The sequence below is a fragment of the Myodes glareolus genome, chromosome 9 (assembly GCF_982192425.1).
Source record: "Myodes glareolus chromosome 9, mMyoGla1.1, whole genome shotgun sequence".
Lineage (NCBI taxonomy): Eukaryota > Metazoa > Chordata > Mammalia > Rodentia > Cricetidae > Myodes > Myodes glareolus.
Genome location: NC_142034.1, coordinates 100,569,465 through 100,589,013, shown reverse-complemented (window position 1 = coordinate 100,589,013; position 19,549 = coordinate 100,569,465).

The following is a 19,549-nucleotide window of genomic DNA, read 5'->3' as shown; positions in this document are numbered from 1 at the left end:
GGACTGACGGACTCCTTCACAGGGGTTACCCAAGACCACTGGAAGACACAGATAATTGCACTGTAATTTATAAAAGCAGCAAAACTAAAGTTATGAAGTAGTAACGAAAATAATTTTATGGTGGGGTCACTACACCATGAGGAACTGTATTAAAGGGTCGCGGCATTAGGAAGGTAGAGAACCACTGAACAAGAGTAACAAGAACAAAGAAACAGTTCTACACAAGTGCAGCTAGGTGAGTCAGTGAGTTTACGGGAGCTGCTTACAGATGTAGGAGTGACTGGCGCAGGCTCACTGGGTTTTGGTCATGTCCACCGCCCTTACCCTCTTTTGTTCCCTCTCACATTTCTGAGCTCTTTTTTCCCAACCAGTCTATTACCACCTCTCTCCCTCTCTCGCTGGCCCACTGACTTAGAGTTGTTTTTGTGAGCATGGATATGGGATTATTTATTGGAACAGAGGCAATTTAAGAGAGACTACATCCTACATCACTGAAGGAAAAGGACCCTCCTTTTGGCCGTCAACTGCAAGTAACTCTTCAGAGCCCCTTTTCTACTCATGATAGAGTTGATGGACCTGGTTTTGTTCAGGTAATCATAGCTTCTGTCAGGTCCTGAGTGTGATGGGCAAGTGCTGTCCAGGAGACAGCCATCCCACAGCACTGCCCCAGCCTTCCCCTCTTGCAGTCTTTCCACCCCTCTCCTGTGATGCTCCTGGAGCCATAAAGAGGGCTACAGACATCCCGCTGAGCATACAATAGGGACTTATTCTCAGAACACTCTCGATAACCCTTGACACAAGAGACAAATGCCAGCCCCCTCGTGTGTTCCTGCCAGCAGGATGACCTGCCCAAGTGCAGGGGGCAAGCAACCATGGGCCAAACCTTCTAAAACCAGAAGTCAAAACAAATCCTCTCTTCTTTAAGTTGTTTCTCTTGGGTATTTGTTACAGTAAAACAAGCTAATTAATGCAGGCAGAGAGGAGATATTTGAGCTAGGAGTATAGCCATGATTCTGAGCTCCTGGTCACTCATCTAGGCTACAACTGTAGGGGAGAAGAGTACCTCGAGGAAGCATATTATGAGGCCAATTTCCACCCAGTGCATACGCCCAGACTTTGGTCAGCATGGCCTCCACTTGCGACCAAAGGCCTTCCTTACCTGTGCTCTTAGCTCAGGCTGCAGTGTCTCACTTGCCCTCACAGTATTCAAGACACAGCTCAGTATATTAGTTCTGCTCTGATTAGCCTGGTAATCTTGCTTTTTCCTTTTCTTTCCTCAGACAAAGAATTACAGATCCTTTTTATTGTTTATGAGAAAGTTCGTCTGTATCCCCCTGTTTTGTAGAGGAGGAAACCAAGGCCCACTTTGCTTACAGACTTTGTTTAAGGTACTGAAGTTAAAATGCATAGCAGGAGGATGGGAGGAGGGCTCCGTGGGTGAAGTGCTTCCTGAAGGCATGAGGCCCTGACTTTGGATCTTCAGCATCCATGCAAAAAGCTGGATGTGACTTCAACCATGCCTGTAACTAGGGTCTCACTCACTGACCCAATGGTCTTTCTGGAACGCTGAGACCCAGGCTTAGTGACTATTCCTGTTTCTGAGTCAAAAATGCAAAGGAAATTAAGTGGAGAAGTGACTGAAGAAGATATCCCAGTGCAAACCTCTGCCCTCCACATGCACCCAAGTAGCCAAGTACAGGTGTGTGCTGTGCACAGATGCACAACCACTCTCACATACAGACATACATGACACACAGAAAGGGAAGAGAGTAATTAGAACCCACCTGTGTGACCCACAGTGCAGCACCTGGTGGCGTGCCCACTTATTCACCATACACGATGTACCTACAATGTGTCAGGAACATAATGAATACTTAAAAAACTTCCTAATTATCTCAGCTACTAGAAGGATCAGGCAGCCGTAGATCTTGGTTGATTCAAGATCTACATTGATCTTGAATGTCTAGTGAGTAAAGAGTGAGCAAATGAATTCCAGGTCAGAAATGTGTTTGAGATGCACTGAGAACACAGAAGAGACAGCCTGACTCTGTCAGGCACCGGCCATCCATGAGGGATCCAGGAGTGCCATGTCCCATCCCTCATAAAATAAATAAAGGTTCGGGTCATAGCATGACAGCCAAATTACAGGGGAGGTGGTGTGTGCAAAAGAGTAAAGCAAGGGAGGCTTCCTATATTGCTGTGAAGAGACATCATAACCATGGCAACCATTATAAGAAATACCTTTTAATTGGGGTGACTCTCTAACAATTTCAGGTGTCCAGTTGGTTATCATCATAGAGGGAAGCATTGCTGTGTGCAGGCAGACATGGCGCCGGAGCTGAGGGTGCTATATCTTTCAGGCAACAGGAAGTTGACTGACAGTCACACTGTAGGAAACTTGAGGAAAAGAGACCTCAAAGTCCACCCCCACAGTGACACACTTCCTCCAACAAGGCCTAATAGTGCCACTCCCTTTGGGAACCATTTTATTTCACATCATCACACCAACCCAGTCTCTTGAGAACAAGAAGAGATTTTCTGAGAAAAATATTAGCTGCTTGTGTGTGCGCGCACATGTGTGTGTGTGCATGTGTGCGAATGTGTGAGTGTCTGTGTGTGTGTGTGTGTGTGTGTGAGTACCATGGTAAGAGGCAGAGGTCAATCTCAGAAGTTGTTCCTCAGGAGCTATGTACCTTGCTTTTTGAGAAAGGTTCTCTCACTGGCATGGAGGTCGCTGAGTAGACCTTGTTGACTTACTACTGAATTCCAAGTAACCACCTGTCTCCCAGTGCTAGGATTATAAATGATTTTTTACATGGGTTTAGGGAATCAAACACATCGTTGTACTTGCAAAGCAATCACTTTACTTACTCAGACATCTCCCTAGCCCTCTTCACCTTCCATAAGGGCCCACAGTGCCTCTCAAAAGCAACACTCCCAACACTACACCACTGCGGAATGCCCTAGCTTAGTTTCTCTCACTGTGGGAAAAACCACCATGACAGAAAGCAATTTAGTGGAGAAAGGGTTCATTTCAGCTCGTGATTCCATGTTACAGTTCATTATTTCAGGGAAGCCACAGAGGCAAGAGTTTGAGACAGCTGGCCACATCATGGTCATAGTCCATAGTGGAGGGAGATGCACACATGCATGCCTGCTTTCTTGTGCTCAGTTCCGTTCCTCCACTCATACAGTTCAGGACCCCTCTTCTCTAGGCAATGGTTCCAACCACAGTGGGCTTGATCTTCCCACATCAGTCAACTTAAGACAGTCCCACAGAGACGTGTCCATGTGCCAAGCCAATGTAGACAATCCTCCACTGAGATGCACTCCACAGGTGTTTCCAGCTTGTGTCAAGCTGACAATTAAAGCTAGCTCTCCCAAGGACTGAGAATCAACACGAGTGTTAATGAGAATAAACCACAGCACCCACTGTGGGGTAACTTTAGAGATCCACACTTCCTAAAGAAGGGCATTACGGTTGCTTCCAGGAGAGCAAATAGACACCACAGCGTATTTTTAGAAGCACGTTTGCTGCAAAGCAAGTTGTGCTTCTGTATCGGGAGGGCAGGCAAGTGGAAAGCAGGAAGCAGTTAGCTCTTAGCATTTGCATCAGCCCTTCGGAAGAATACCCAATTCTCTCTTCAGGAGCATCTTTCATTGTTATCCTAAACCACATACACAACAGCGTCAAAGCGCAGAGAAACTTCTCTGTGGCTGACACATTTCACAGGGAGAAATGGATTTTAAAACTGTTTTCCACTAACAAATTGACAGTCTTTGCCTTCCTCACCCAGGACGCACTCCCTGGTGTGAAGTATGGGAGGGCGGATGAAGGCTGATACAATCTAATCCACTGCTTACAGAGTTTGAGAGAGAGTGTTTTCTAATCACCCACCAGAGGGTTCCCCCTCCTGACCCAATTTCCTCGTAAATCACATACCAGAGGTCAGAAGAAGGGGTGATAAGCTGTCCACCAGAAGGTGGGTTGAAAAGTCCTGATGCTATTCCATCAGAGCTCCATCAGAGTTCATACATTGGCGTGTCTGTCTCTACAAAAAGGCATAAAGTCTACTGTCTTTCATAAAAAAGTGCACATTTTCAACTTAGATTTATCATCCTTAATATTGTTGGAGAATGGGGGCGAAACAGTGCAAGAGAGGTGCACGGCGGGGGCAGAGGCGAGCGGTGAGTAAGGAGGACTGACAGGTGTGAGATAAGGACTGCCCTTCTTCTGCAAAAGGGAGGCCAGGGAAGAGGAGAGGGGTCACCACAGAGGAGCAGAATCCGGGAACGGGCTGCTGGGCCTGCTTGTCTGGGTTTAAATTCAGACTTCACTGCCGCCTGGTTTTATGTGAGTTGCTTCATCTCTCCGAACTTCATCACCTTGGAAACGGAGACAAGGGAGAGGACAGACTTTCAGGGAGTGTTCGGAGGTCGCCTGGGGTCTAGAGCCACCAACTCTTCAGCACAGTGCTCCACACTTCAGCAGCATTTATTTAGCCTTGGCCTGGTTGTAAACAACAACAAACAACAACAAGTGTATGGGCCTCGTTACACAGAGCATTGTTACAAAGCATGGGGATTAGGGAGTCTTTAACAGACAGGTCAGAAGACTGGGAAGTGCCCACATTTTACCAAGTACCAAGGACAGCATAAATAGAAAGCTAACATCATGTCCCTTTCCTTGTTTCCTTCCCTCCCACCTTCCCTCCCTCCATCTTGTTCCTTCCTCCCTCCCTCCACCCCTTCTCTGTTTCTCTGTTCCTCCCCATCTCAATCATGATTTTGTATCTATTTTCTCTGCTTTATTTTCATCTCCTTGAAGATCAGCCATTTCCATTTCCGTTTCACTACCACCACCTACACATCTTCCAAAGCTGCACCCGTTGCTTACTAATTAGGGCAAGGTATTCTCTTTTACATCGCAAGGAGCAGTGATCTCATTGAGTTGAGTGGTAGCCTACCTCTGAGCTGATCTCAGATTCCAGAAAAACAGTGAGGACTGAGGTTTGTGGTTAAATGATAAAGTGATACCCAGGTCTCCAGCGCTGACTCAGAGTCTTGACACTTTAGGAGCCATGGTGCAGCTCAAACAATGGCAGGTGGAGCTCACACGCTTCTAATGCAGCCTGTCAGTCCATATATATATATATATATATATATATATATATATATATAGTACATAATATATATATTATATATCACACGCACACATATATACTTATACATACACACACACACATATATATATATTACCAGGTAGGAATTTCTATATACTATATATACAGAAATTCCTACCTGGTAAAATTGTAGCTGCTCAGTATATACAAAAAAAGCAATTCATCATTACTTGTATTTTCTTCATTTGTGTTGGACCTAACACCCAAGAGAGGCAGGTTTGTAGACTAAGCTTCGACGCATTTTGAGCTCTTCTTGCAAAGAGATGCTACACCAGCCTCAGAAACCATCCTGCCTGTCCTCCTGGGTAGAGTTTGGATTTATGCCTGTGCTAAATCTGAGTTTCTATTGATGTGCACCCAGAGAGCTTTCCCCTCTGGGGACACGTGTGGAGTTAGGATACATCCTCAATCTGTCCTAACCACACGCAGCCAGCTCCCTAGCCCCCGTCTCCCCTGCTGTGGTGTGCATGTTAGTGGTGGGTGGCCATGGAAAATCCGAGGAGACAGAGCCCATTAGACAGAACTGCAGGAGGATAAGGTTTGTCAATTATGTTTTGTTTCTTTCTGCTTCCCCATGATTTTTTGTTTTTTTAGAATATACACATTCTTTCTGGCGCTCCCCCTGGTTCTGTGCCTATAAAATAAGTTTAATGGCTGAATTTTCCTTAAGATAATCAGAGGCGGTATAATTTATGCATATGAATGGTATTGTAGCCAGATGTAATTTTGCTCGAAGTTGTGGCATTACAGTTAGAAATGGCTCTGCTAGCTGTGTTTTGTAGAATTTGCAATTTATTTAACAGTTGACTGAGCACTGACCCCAGATAAAATAACCATAATCAAAGAGTAGTTTAAAAAAGATGTAAAAACAAAGGTGGGGCATGAGCTTGGGGAGAAGCGAGTGGGTCTCACACTGGCTGGAGGAATAAGCAGGTGGGTCCTATTTGGTGTAAATGACAGAAGGGTCTTTAATGAAGGGGGTGTGCAGCCATATTTCACTTGGAAATCTCTTTCCACACCAGGTCTTTCTGTTTTTTCTATCCCCATTTGATTGAAAATAGATGATTTTGCATTGCTCATGGAAGCTGTGAGCCCTGCCTCTTGCCAGTTTCCTGCCCCACCTCTTGCCTATTTCTTGCCCCGCTCCTTGCCAGTTTCTGGTGGTTCAGAACTTTTGTAGGACTGTGGGAGTTAGGTGGGTCGGAGTCAAGGCAAGTGTGTGGTCTCAAGTAAGAAGCAGGCTTTATCTTTCCCAACCTTAATGCTTGTATAGCTAGCTTTACTCCATAGGACCCAGAAATGGAAGCCCTTCTGTTCACGACAATACTATGTTTGTCTAGCCCCACTGCCTCCACTCATACCCTCAAGCCTTTTGAAACAATTGAAGGGATATTTGGTTAAATTCCAGAACATCTAGCCAATCCCGTTCACTAGTGGAAGCTGTCAGTGTCCACACATCCAGGCAGCATTCTCTTCCCTTCCACGCTACCAGGGTCCAGTCCATAGGGATGGCTTTCATGCCGTATTCTAGTTCATTTTTCCCGAGTCTTTGGGACCAGGGAGAGTGGGGCAAGGCATTTTTGGCTGGAGCAGCAGCCTCATGCTTTAACTTTATTATTAAGATTTTAAAAAGTAAATTACTACTTTTCCGTCCATGGGTGTTTTGCCCGCATGTGCAAGCACTTCCAGAAGAGGGCGCTGGCCTCCTGGAACTGAAGATATATGTATGATGAGCTGCCATGTGTGCCCTGGCAATTGAGCCTAGGACCCCTGGAAGAACGGCCAGTGCCTGCACTGCTGAGCCATCTCCCCAACTCCACTTAACCACTAAGATTTGGGCTCTTGCACAGTGGTCAATAAAGAGTTGCTAAGGCTAATATCTATACCCAACTGCCAAAGTTCCTCATGTTTCCTGCTCTGTAGTGGCCTGGGATTGGTATGGTGAAGGGGTATTAGGCAAAAGAAAACATTGTAATTTTTTGTTCCTGACTGTGACGCTATCAAAATAACCTGTGGTACCTTAAGCATCTCTGCCGCACTCCAACCCACTCCTGCTCTGTCCTGGTCTGCCTCTCATCCATTCCTCAGAACCGTCCCTTCCCTTGTGATTAAGTGAAGACAGGTGCTAGCCTGATCTTTGGTGTCTTTTTGATGAGGCTCTGGTTTAAAACCCATGTTTATTCCCTGTGATTCTTGTGACTGCTTCCATTTCTCACTGTGGCGTTCAATAATTCAGCAACCACAAAACCATGGCCAGTTGTGTGCATACAAAACACCTGCTTTTTTACCAGATGCTTTCTGCTCCAATGTTCACGAAGACTTGGGGCCACTGTCTTCTAAATTAGCACGTTGGTGTGGTGTGATCCTTCACCGCGGTTCCATCAAGCTCCATACTCTCTCCTTCATAGTGAATATATTCATACTATCATAGCTTTACTGTGGTGTCTGTGTACCCACCAAACCCAGAACATTGTCTTTCACTTAGAAGCAACCGATAAATATATAAAATGGGCTTTATATGTTTATTTATAAATATTTCCATAGATACATATTTTAGATATACATGTGATCTATATGCTTTAAACACTGCCACAGAGACTTATGTGTTTGTGGAGGCTCATGAAGGTTGAATATTGGAAAGGAAAAGGGAGAAAAGCTTGGAGGTTAAAAGCAGGCATGCTTACCCATTCGTATTGTGCTCTCCCCACACAAGTCACTCTGCTGAAAGTATCACCCCCCCCCAATTGAGTCCATGTAGCTACACTACCATGTGACAACTGCTATCTCCTCTTTTTAGCTGGTGAGGAGCAGAGGCTCAGAAAGTAATTGCATAACAGATTCCAGATTCAAGCCACTCAGTCTAATCCAGGAGTTCCATTATTATTCTCCTTTTGCTTCTTCAAGTTTTTTTTTTAGATTCAGAATATAGTATATTCAGACAAGCATAATGAATAATAAATATCTATGTAGTCACTGTACCCATCAGGGTTCTCTAGAGGAACAGAACCAAGGAGAATTTGTTAGGTTGGCTTCTAAACACTGTTTGGGTAGTGCAACAATGGCTGTCTGCATTTAGAAGAACCTGGGAATCTGGTAGCTGCTCAGACCATAAGGCTAGATACTTCAGCAGTCCTACTGATAGTAAATACTGGAAGATTCTGAAGAAACACTTGTCTTTGTGCTGGAAGCCTGAAGAAGCTGGATTTTGATGTCAATGAAGAAATATAGCAATATTGGTGGCCATGGTGGTGGCGGCAGTAGCAGCAGCAGCAACAGCAGCAGAAGCAGCAGAAGCAGCAGCAGTAGCGTAGATGAACTGAAAAACAAGGTAGATGAATATATCAAGGAGATGGAAAGGCAAACAGACTTGAAAATCATTACTACCACCAGAGGGTGCCACCCATGTTTAGTGTGGGTGTTTCCACTTGATAGAAGTTGACCAAGAAACTCCCTTGCATATGTGCCCAACAGCTTGTCTCTTAGACGGTTCCAGCTCTAGTCAAGTTGACAACCATGATTAACAACCAGTCACCAAACTCATTTGACAAGTGTCATCACACTTAAGAAAAGATACTTCTATGTCCTGGGATGCTTAGCCTTGATTGTCAACTCCATTTACCTGAGAAGAAAGTCTCAGTGAGGGATCAGGTGGCCTATGGGCATGTCTAATGGGAGCTGCCTTATAAATTAATTCACGTGAGAGGGCACAAACCACTATAGGCAGTGCCATTCCCTAGGCAGGGGACCCTGAACCGTCTGAGTGGAGAAATGGAGTTGAGTACAAGCAGCCAGTCACGTGAGCTTGTGTGCATCTGTTTCTCCAGTTCCCAGCTGTGCGTGTGATGTGATCAGTTGTGTCAAGCTCCTCTCACAGTGTCCAGCCCTGCTATTACGAACTGCAACCTGACCCAACCCCCCATCCACTCCTCAGAGAGGGTAAGGCAATTGCTTTGGGGAAGGTCCAAGTACTTCCCTACTATATCTAGGCTGAGCAAGGTATCCATCCAAGGAGAATAAGTTCGCCAAAACCCAGTACAAGCAGTCGGGATACATCCTGGTGCCACTGCCAATGGCCTGTGGTCTGCCCCAGCCATACAACTGCCACCCACATTCAGAAGGACTAGTTTGGATCTATGCTGTTACCTTCCCAGTCTGGCTGGAGTTGGTGGGCTCCCACTAGCTCAGGTAAACTGTTTCAGTGGGTGCCCCCATCATGGTCTTGACCTCTTTGCTCATTTTCTCATTCCTTCCACTCTTCAACTGGATTTGGGAGCTCAGTCCAGTGCTCCAATGCAGGTCTCTGCCTCTGTTTCCATCAGTTGCTAGATGAAGGTTCTATGGTGATATTTAAGATATTCATCAGTCTAACTACAGGGCAAAGCCAGTTCAGGCACTCTCTCCTGTGTTGCTTAGGGTCCTAGCTGAAGTCTTCATTGTGGATTCCCGGGAATTTCTCTAGTGCCAGGTTTCTTGCTCGCCCCATAATGGCTTCTCAATCAAAATGTATCGTAACTTTGCTGAGAAGAAGGTATATTCTTTTGAGTGTGAGTGGAATGTTCTGTAGATGTCTATTAATTTCATTTGAGTCTTGCTGTCTGTTAGTTTCTTATTTCTCTGTTAGGTTTCTGTCTGGTTGACCTGTCCATTGGGGAGAGTGGAGTGTTGCAGTCTCCTACTATTAATATATGGTGTTTGATGTGTAATTTAAGCTTTAGTAATGTATCTTTTACATATGTGGGTGCTTTTGTATTTGGGGCATAGATGTTTAGATTGAAACTTCATCTTGATGGATTGTTCCTGCTATGAGTATAAAGTGTCCTTCTCCATCTCTTTTAATTGATTTTAGCTTGAAGTCTACTTTGTTAGATATTAGGATAGCTATACCCACTTGTTTCTTAGATCCATTTGATTGGAAATTATTTCCCCAACCAACAATGGTATTTATTTTGAGTTATTTACACACATGGAATCATTATGTATGCACTCCTTTTCAGCTCATTTATGTCATATGTTTCATATTTATTTTTACTTATGTGCACTTATCTGCATCTCTGAGTGTTTAATACTTACATGCAGATGCCCAGAGAAGCCAGGAGAGGACTCCAGATCACCTAGAGTGGATTGCAGGTGGTTGTGAGTTGCTTGGTGTGGATGCTGGAAACTGAACCTGGTTCTTCTCCAAGAACAACGAACACTCTCCTTAGCCTCCCCCCTCGCCCCGCCACACACACATTTCCTCAAGTTATCCTTAAGTCCTTTCAGGAATTTGGAAAAGTGTGGAGATAATCATCTTAATTCAATTTATATGAGTAATGGGGTAGGTACTGGGAATAGAACCCCAGTCTTTGTCTATGCTAGGCAAGTGATCTATCACTAACATCATTTTAAATTATTAAAGTAACTTATTGTTTTGAATTTGCAGGGAAGTTGAGAAGATAATACAGGATGTCCTCCTGGAGGCTTCACCTGGATTCCACAGGGTTAAGACCCTAATTATTGTGATGTATTGCTAAAATGAATTAAAAATACAAACAAAAGCAACTTTAGGATTGTATTAGTTACTTTTCTCATAGCTTTGGCCAAATACACGTAAAGGAGCAGCATCTGGAAAGAAGCATTTATTTTGACTCACATCTTGTGGGGTGCAGTCCTTCTTCGAGAGGAAGGCATGGCAGTAGGCAGGCCTAGCATGTTTGCTTAGGTAACTGTGCCTCCTCACTTCCTTATACCATAGTAGAACAGGAAGCAAAGTAGGCAGAAAGTGAGACCAAACTATAATCCTTAAGACCCCCTCAGTAACCCTTTCCTTCTAGAGGGGCTCTACATGCTGAGTCAGTGAGCACCAGGCTCAGTGAGAAACCCTGTTTCAAACCCTGACTAGGAAGGCTCTTTGACACTGACCTTGACCCTCTCATGAACATGCATACAGAGGCAGGGATACCCAATGTATACCATATACACACGCATATCCACACAAATATACACCTGTGGGCCACAACATACAAATACATAGGCACATCAGAAATGAATATCTTCAAATAATTTAAGAATCACCACAGTGATATATAAAGATGCAGTGGTTTTTGTCCCCACAATCAGCAGTTTGGATCCCCACCTGCTCTTTCTAGATACTCCTTTGCAGCTCACTCTGATGGCTGCAACGCTATTGCTTCAACCTGCATCTTTCTGCTTACCAAGTCAGCCCCGTGTCGTTCCACAGATCCGCAGGTCACTCTGGCCCTCCTCTGTGAGCTGCTGCCCTCGCACTGGGCTGGGCCTCTTTTCTTATTGATCTATAAGCTTCCTTTATATTCTGAGGACGAATCTACTCTTTGTCTTATGTTGCAAATTTCTTCTCCCAGCTGTGGTTTGCCTTTTGCCTTTTCTCTGGTATTTTATTATTTTTTTTGTCATACAAAATATTTTAAAGATTTTTCTTTTCCACAGAAAGGCCTTTAATCCACTCAGAATAAAATTTTTTACCGGGTGGGAATTAGGGATCTAATTTTATTTGCCTTTCACATCACTTTTACTATATGTCATTGATTTCAAATTGTACTTTATGTCCCCACATTTCTCCCATATCTGAAACTAGAATGCAGGTTAGTGGCCATGAACTATCATGATATTTTTTTTCTTGCTATGGTCTGTAAAATAGCATAAGTTTTGTAATTAGTAGAATCCTAGATTTAAGAAATGATGGAAGTAGTCTGGCCTAATCTTAATTCATTTTTTCCTTCTTGTTTATCATATGTGTTTATGCATTTCCATGAGTGTGGAACTCTGTGTGTGTATTTGTGTGTGTGTGTGTGTGTGTGTGTGTGCACATGTGCACATGCACACATGCATGTCGATCTAGAGGTTGAAGTCGGATGCCATCCTGGATTGCTCAGCACTTTATTTATAGAGGCAGTGTCTGTTGCTGGCCCTAAACCTTGCTTTTTGGGTAGTCCAGCTGCCCAGCTTGCTTTGGATCCCGACTCTGCATTACAGGTGAGCCACCACACCCACCGACTTTTCCTTGCATTCAAGGAATCTGGACTCTAGTCCCCTTACTTGTGCAACAAGCACATACTTGTGCAACCAACAAATAACAAGATGAGCACTTACTACTCATTGGTACCCAGTGCAATGGACTCATGCTGCCAAGCATCCCCCAGCCCCTTCTAATCCTAGGTGTTATTACCAAGTTGGATGAACTCCTGCCACTCTTATCCTAGCGAATTTTTTTAGTGCACTCCAGACTAGTTTCTTTGTCAAATATTAAAGTGAGAGTGACTAACTTTTTCTTTTTTCAACGAATTTATTTTACAGGTTTTTTTAGAGTGTATGTAGGGGGGCACCTGTGTGTCACTGTTTGCATGTGGAGGTCAGAGGACTACCTGTGAGAGTTCTCTCTTTCCACGCTGTGGGTCCCAGGAACTGAACTCACATAGTCAGCTCCAGCAGCAAGTTCCATTTCCTATGGAACCATTGAAAACTGGTCTTGTTGTTGACTTATTACTTACTTTTCTGTTACTAGCAATTGAATCCTTGGCTTTGCACAAACTAGGCATGTGCTCTATCTTTTTGTGTCACAGTCAGGATAGTATTGACTAGCCAGGTGTGATTGCACACTCATGTGAGTCCAGTAATCTGGAATCTGAGGTAAGATTTTAATTTTGAGGCCAGTTTGGGCTATGCAGTGAGGTTCGGATGAGCTTGAAGCTTTAGAGTGAGACCTTGTCTCACAGTAACTAACTAACTAACTAACTGACTAACTAACTAACTACCTCACAGCATTGATCTTATGGAATAGTTATTTGGAGATGTGAATCATGGTTAAAATATATGAGTAAGCCTAAGTGGGTGCCATAATCGGGGTCCCTAATTTTAAAGAATGGGTTATACAGGAGTGTAAACAGTTACAGTCTGAGGGTCCATCTTCTTCTCTCTGTCTCCTCTTTCCCCATGGTATACTCTAGTTGCTCATGAAAGCAATATTGAAGATTGAGCCCCCATCCCTTGAGGTGATCATACTGTGGCCCGGTGGTACCTTGAAGTGGAAATGAATCCACGTCTTTACCCCATTCCAAGGGGCATTGACTGGCAGTGTGAGGCGGGATGCTGAGATGTTTTAGATGACATACATCTGCTCTACTGGAGCCTGCCCCGAGTGAGGAGGGAAAGAATAGAAGGTCCTTTCTGTCTCCACTCACTTTCCACGGCTCCTGGGGGTTCCTACGTGAGTTCTCTGAGCTCTCATCAGCTTGCTCTCTTCCTCTCTTCGCCTACCTATTTCCCACTTCTAAATAGTGGAGGAGAAGAGAAAAGACCAAATTGAAAGTAGGCATCATTGGGTCAATCTCTACCTTACCTGTGCTTGTAAGTAATGCCCACTATTTACAAGCTGCCTATTATGCTTCTTCTGGGTTGTAAGCAAGGGTTAAGAAGTATCAGAGACTTTATGTGACTCACAGAGTCTAAAAGACTCACTGTTTGGCTCTTATGGAAAAAATATATGTTACCAAGTCCTTTGTTTCAAAGGTACGAGGTAACAATGAGACGGCCTAGTGTAGTGGGTAAAGATCTTGCTGAAACTTCTGAGGACTTGACTTTGATCCTTGAGACCCTGCATTGGAAGGAGATATCTGACCCTGAAAGTTGACCTCTGTTCTCCACATACACACATGTCATATAGGCATGCACATGTGCATACACTACACACACACACACACACACACACACACACCCCACGAGTAAATGTAACAAACACAACAAAATAGAGAAAAGACTTTTGAAACAAAACCTGTTTGCTCACCCACTCCAATACCTAGACATGCCTTCTAGTTTGATTTTGTTCATGCTATGCTATAGGGGTTATTGTTCTTGCTGAAGAGGCAAATGGCTTTGCACAGAAATATGATAAGAGAGAGTGCGTGTTTAACCACGAGGGGAAACAGACCCCAGCAAATGCAATCACCTTCTTCTAAGCTGAGGCTGTCCTGGAGAAATTACCTGTGGAAGAGGCCATGGCTCGTGGTAGAGCAGGGAGCATTTTAAGTGGGCGTGCTGGCAGAGCTGGTCTCCCTCTCCTCCCCAGGCTCACTGCGGGCGGGGAGGGGGGGGAGGCGGTGTGGCAACTGTGATCTTCTAGTGGGAACTGTGATGACAAGTATGCAGCCAGGTGAAGTGGGGCCCCTTACATAGTTTGGGACCAAATTACTGAGTTTTGACAAGAATTCTCTCTTGGATGTGTGATGGTTGGTCCCTTTTCTTGATTGCTCTTTTGACCTTAATCTGTTTTGTTTCCATTTCTTCACAAGGGCTTTGTTAAATGCCGCCGACTCCTATAAGACAAAGTCAGGATGTGGAGGGTTCTGGGCTGTAGCTGTTTCCCTCCCTTGTGAATATTACCAGCTAATATGGGCAGTCCCCAGCACAGTGTGCAAGGGGAGCTTCTAGAGTGGGTGGTATTCCCAAAATACACTAAGAAATAATAGATAAGTAAAAAGAAAATCTAACAATCTAAGACTTTCGGAAAAGAATCCTTGAATATTTGATATAGATTTCATGAGTAACACTATTTGGGTAAAGTCAGTCACTGAACAGGTGTAGCAACTCGGTCAGTGAGATGGCTCAGTGGGTAATGATATTTACTATCAAGAATGTCAGCCTGAATTGGATCCCTCAGACCCACAAGCTGGGAGGATAGACTCCTGCAAGTTGTCCTTGGACCTCCACAGTGGCATATGGAGTGTTAGCCCCCTCATATACACAGAAGTAAAACAGTGAGATGACTTGGATTATTGTGTCTTATTTAAGGAAGACAGGAGGGTCAGAGTAAGAAGGATGAAGACATGGTAAAAAGGTGTGTGTGTGTGTGTGTGTGTGTGTATGTATGTATGTATGTATAAGAGAAAGAGAGAGAGGCAGAGAGAGAGAGAGACAGAGACAGAGACAGATAGAGAGAATATGTGTGTTGAAATGCTATGCTCCTGTGTCATTGTTTTGAAGATGGAGAGAAATGAGAACATAAACCAAAGAATTCAAGTGGCCCCTGAAAAAACAAATGAATGGAGTCTCCCTGAAACCTTGACGAGGAGCACAGCCCTGCTGGGGGAGCTTTAATATAGCCAACTGGAATCACTGCACAGTCCTGAATTCCAAATCTGTCAGCTGGTGAATCTGTGCTGTTTTAAACAACCAAACTTGTGGTATTGGCTACAGCAGCAATAGGAACCTCATACAACAGACAACAAAACGCCAAGCACTTCGCTTCTTTCCCGAGATGTGCAAAATTCTGTGCCTGCAGCATCTGATTTCCACACAGTCACCTGATGAGGACGGGATCATGAATACTCTTTATGCATGAAGGAAAAATCAAGACTCACAGAATACTGGGGACCACTTGGGTCTGTTTGACTCCAGAGTTTATATTATTGGGTGTGAGTGTTCATCTGAGCATGTGCATGTCTGTTTGTGTTGTGTGCACGTATATGTGTGTTCACAGCTGTCTATGGAGACCAGAGGACAGCATCAGCTGTCATTCTTAAGTAACACCCACCATTTTTTGAAAAGAGAGAACTCTTCTTAGCCTCAGCTCACCAAATAGTCGAAGCTGGCAGGGCAGTGACTCCTAGTATGTGCCTGCCTTTTCATCCCTAGTGCTGAGATTACAACTACATGTCACCTTGCCTGTTTTTTTTTTTTAACATGGTTCTGGGAATTTGAAACTGTGCTTGTAATATAAATATGTTTCTAACTGAGCTCCTCCCCAGCTTTAACAAGACTGCATTTTAATAGCAATGCCTCACTCCTGACTAGTTTGCTCAAGATTTGATATTTATCCAGGGGATTCTCCTAGCATCTCCTTAGTTAGCCACCAACACGGGGCATAGAAGAAGGACTCAGGTGTAGATAGTCAGATATTGTGCCCAACCAAGTGACTTTTCTCTAGTTCTTTGCAGCCGTGGCTCTAGCCACTTTCTCTGCTTGAGCAGAAGAGGTAGGGAAAGTGATATTTATTCACCCAGGCACCTTTATTAGACATTCCTATGGTATTTCTAGGGTCCACAGCCATGTACAGGGCAGAAGACCACATCTCCATCTGTAAGCCTTGTGCATTACACATAATACTTTCATTGGAAAGATGATTTAGGAATTTTAACAAGGCAGATAATCATAACTGGTCAAAGTACTGAGATTAAGTGACAGTCATGTGCTCAGTCCTAAATGGGCCATTTGTATTAACACCCCTCCAAGGCTCAGGGAACACTGTGAAGAGATGATAGAAAGAAAACAGCAGTCAGAGGATGGGAGGAAAGCTGTAGAATTCTGTCTTCTGGACGTGACCTGGCCATTGTACTTATGAACTAACTACAGCTGTGGTCATCTACCCAAGACCACACAGGGTCAAACCAGTGAGGCTGGCCAGCATTCCAGCAGGGAGCGCTAACCAAACTCCAAGGGGCGCACATACATACACCACACACACACACACACACACACACACACACACACACACACACACACTAAAGAAGGGAGCGGGCATGGTAAAGAGAGTGCCTGGGGGACTTGTGTGAAAGGTGGGAGCTGGGGTGCTAATGATGAAGGTACACTGTATATATGTATGAAATTGTCAAAGAATAAATAAAAGTTATTCTAAAAAATTTTAGCTACAAGGCAAAGCATGGCCAGAAACCTTCACAAATAAACTCATGACTCTGAAAACTTGGTATCTCACAGAAATATATTTATCTTGTTAGTGTTGTGGAAGAGCATTTGCATAGCAGAAAAGAGAACATTTAACTGGGTTTCCTTATCTGGCCTTCTGACTGCAGAGAGAAAAAAATTCCCCTGAAGGTGTATCTCTCCGCTGAATCTGGCGCTTAAAGGAAATGTCATCAGGGCTGTGATGAAAATTGAATTTTTCCAATGCCTGAGGATGGCTTTCTTTAACGAACTTAGCACACTCCCGGCCCTTAAATGGATGCAGACATTCTGGCCTGCGTTGACTCTCCTGTTCTCACCCAGCTTCCATCCTGTTTGACAAGCTTCTCCCCTCCCTTTCCTCCGCTGTCCCCCCACCTTTCACCGTTCTGGACTCCTGACGTTCCTAGGTGCTCTTTCCCACTCTTCTTTTGCTGTGAATTGAAAAGTCCCCAATTTCTTCCCTTCTCTGGCTGCTCAGGGGCAGAAGTTTCAGTCCCCTGGGATCCAGGAGCCCCTTTCTCTCACTGATGGTGTGGGACAGCCGCTAAGTCTGTGGATTTTCCAGAGTTGTAGGGAGGACGCCATCTGCATAAAGTCAGATAGAAAAATGTAAAGATTGGCATTTTTATTTTACTCTCAAGTGACCTCAACATTGACTGAACCTCATTTCTATGCCCACTTCCACAGTCAGCCCTGAGGATAACCTGGGATGTCAACTCTTCCCAGCAATAAATATTTGATGACATTTTAGACACCTTCAATCCCAATGTGGAACCCTGACGGTCTTCCATGCTCAGCCCAGAGCTCTGGGTTCACTTGGCTCTGAATAGAATCTTCTTAGCTTTTGAGATTAAGATATGCAAACAGGACAAGGGTTTTGCCACCTGATGCTTAGAGGATGCCAATCAGTAGGTCTCACCTGTAGGTGAGACATTGCAAAGTCAAGGAATGTCTTTTGGGAAATTGGAACTGAAGTTCCCTGTGTAGAGACCCTGGTAGCCCTTTATAGTGAATAGATTATAAAGGAGGCTAAATAAATGGGAAGAAAGCACACGTCTGCCGAGGTTTCTGATTAAAAAGAGTCCCCATTAAATAAAGCCATGGCATGTTCTATAATCATCCAAACCATGACACATTGTGTCTGTGCATGCATTTGTGAGTATGCATGCATGTGTGTCAATGTGTATGTCTTCCTCAATTGCTCTTCACATTATTTTTGAGACAGGGTCTGTCAGTGAAACTAGACCTCACTGATTCGCTAGCCTACTTGGCTAATCCTGTTGTCTCTGCCTCCCCAGCACTGGTACTACAGGTGTGTGCCTCTATTCCTGAGTTGTTCTTTGGGTCCTGAACATCTAAACTCAGATTCTTGTCTTCATGTGGCAAGCACTTTGCTGACAGAGTTAGGATAATTTTGTCGAGCCAAAGCAGAGATTTCAACTGTACAGCTTGAAACATCTTTGTGTATGTGGCCACTGATGTAACTTCCATCAAGATTAATACAGAAATAATTCTAAGTCACCTACATAAGTCCTGTCACACTCTTTCTGGTCACTAGCCACATTCCCTGTCCCCACAAAGGGAAATACTTTTCTAAATCTCTCTCATCCTACATTAATGCTGCCTGTTCATGACTTTCTTCTAAATGAAGTCTTGCAATGTGTACTTTTGGCTGTCGATTCCAGAATAGCAAGACATGAGCTACTTTCAACAATATCCAAGAATCTGAGATAAAACATAATTGGCAAAACAAACTGGAGTCCATTTGAGAACAAAGGGCACAGAACTGACACCTGTGGGCACAGCTGGTATAAAAGGGGAATGTTCGAGAATCAGGATGAATGTCCACATTACCTCTGGAGAATTAAAAACTCAACCATGAGCTAGGGAGATAGCTAAGATGATGAAGCAGTCAGTTTTGAAGCATGGCCTGAGGTTAAATCCCCAAGGAAAAGGCGAGCATGGTGGCACGCATTTGTAATCCCAGCTCTGTTGAGACTAAAGGCAGAGACAGACAAATACGAGAACTTACTTGACAGTAAGATGACCTTCTGAGTGAAGTTCTGGGCCAACAACAGAAGGCAGAAAGTTACATCAGTGGTCACGTGCACAAAATGTGTCAAGATGTGAAATTCAAATCTCTACTTTGGCTCTGTAGAACTTTTGCTTTAAAAGGATTCTGGCCGGGGATGGCTCTATCACCAAAGTGCTTGCCACATGAGCATAAGGATCTGAGTTTCGACACCCAGGACCCATATAACAACTGAAGTTGTCTTCTGATCTGCACACATGTACTTACATGCATGTGCGTGCATGCCTGTGCATGCGTGTGCTTGTGCACGCGCACGCGAGCGCACACACACACACACACACACACACACACACCTCAACAATACAGATGCACAAGGTGTGGGAAACTCTTTTTATGAAGTTGGATTTTGTTCTGTAACAGACGGGTTGAGCTGTCTGTCTGTCCATTGAAGGTCACCTGCCTTTTCAGAAATTCTGCCTTCCTGGAGATTCATCTATTCACCAGGGAGCAGCAGAGACCAGAGCAGGCATGAAAAAGCGACCCTTCCTAGGTCTTTGAAATATCTCAGGGGGCCACTCCTTCCCATTCAGGCTGCCTCCTCTCCTTCAAACGCCCACAGAATTAATCCAGTTCAAGAAGC